Genomic DNA, 1,267 nt, shown 5'->3' with positions numbered 1-1,267 from the left:
TGGTCCCTTTCTGATGAGCTTTACAATGCATTATTGCAACCTCCTTTGGTTGAAGGACTGCTTGTAAGAGTTCCATTATTTCTGCTCCATATTTAATTGGAGTCCCTTGTGAACTTACTAATCCTCTCTCTTTCCAAAATGCCCCATGTGCATGCACTACTCCGAATGCGTATTTTGGATCTGTGTAAATGTGAACTCTTTTTTCCTGGCTGAGCTCTAAAGCTTGTGTTAGTGCAATCAATTCTGCCTTCTGAGCAGATGGATTGGTGGGCAAAGATTTAGCCTCTAAGGCTCGAGTAGGCGTTACCACTGCATATCCGGCTTTTTGTCATCCTTCCAACATAAAGCTGCTCCCATCGGTGAATAGCTCCAGTTCTGCATCTGGCAAGGGTTCATCTCACAGATCAGGCCTACTAGAATACACTTGCTCAATAGTGGTTAGACAATCATGATGTAGTTCATCAGATTCAGAAATGGGAAGCAAGGTGGCAGGGTTTAAAGTAGAAGTTATTGAGATTGTAACATCATCCTTTTCCAACAGCACAGCCTGATATTTGGCTAATCTGCTCAGGGAAATCCAATGATGCCCTTTATTTTCAAGGAGAGAAGAAACAGCGTGAGGCACAAACACAGTAATTGGTTGACCTAAGGTCCAATTTCCGGGATACTTCAATCAAAGTTACAGTAGCTGCTACAGCTCTTAAACAAGCAGGCCAACCTTACTAACTTCATCTAATTGTTTGGAAAAATATCCTACTGGTCTTTTTCAGCTTCCCAGTGTATGTGTCAGAACTCCTAATTCCACTTGTTGTCATTCATGTACATATAATTGAAAAGGTTTCCTCAGATTCGGGAGTCCCAAAGCAGGTACTTCCATGAGCTTTCTTTTAATTTCATCAAAGCTTTTCCTGCACTTGGGTGTCCATTCAGGAACTCCCTCAGGTGCTTTTATAGCAGCATACAGTGGTTTTGCAATCAGTCCAAAATTGGGAATCCATAAGCGACACCATCCGGCCATCCCCAGAAACCCTCTTAATTGCTTCTTTGATGTAGGTACAGCAATTCTACAAATTGCCTCTTTTCTCTCAGTACTTAATTCTCTCTGTCCTTTGGTGATCTCAAACCCCATGTATTTGACCTTTTCCTCCCAGTCTGAGCTTTCTTCTTAGAAACTCGATATCCTGCCAGGCCCAGAAAGTTTAGCAAACTTCCAAACATGCCTCATAACTGTCAGAGCCAATCAGTAAATTATCATGATACTGTAACA

The sequence above is a fragment of the Numenius arquata genome, chromosome W, assembly GCF_964106895.1.
Source record: "Numenius arquata chromosome W, bNumArq3.hap1.1, whole genome shotgun sequence".
Lineage (NCBI taxonomy): Eukaryota > Metazoa > Chordata > Aves > Charadriiformes > Scolopacidae > Numenius > Numenius arquata.
Note: the sequence above shows the minus strand (reverse complement) of the source record.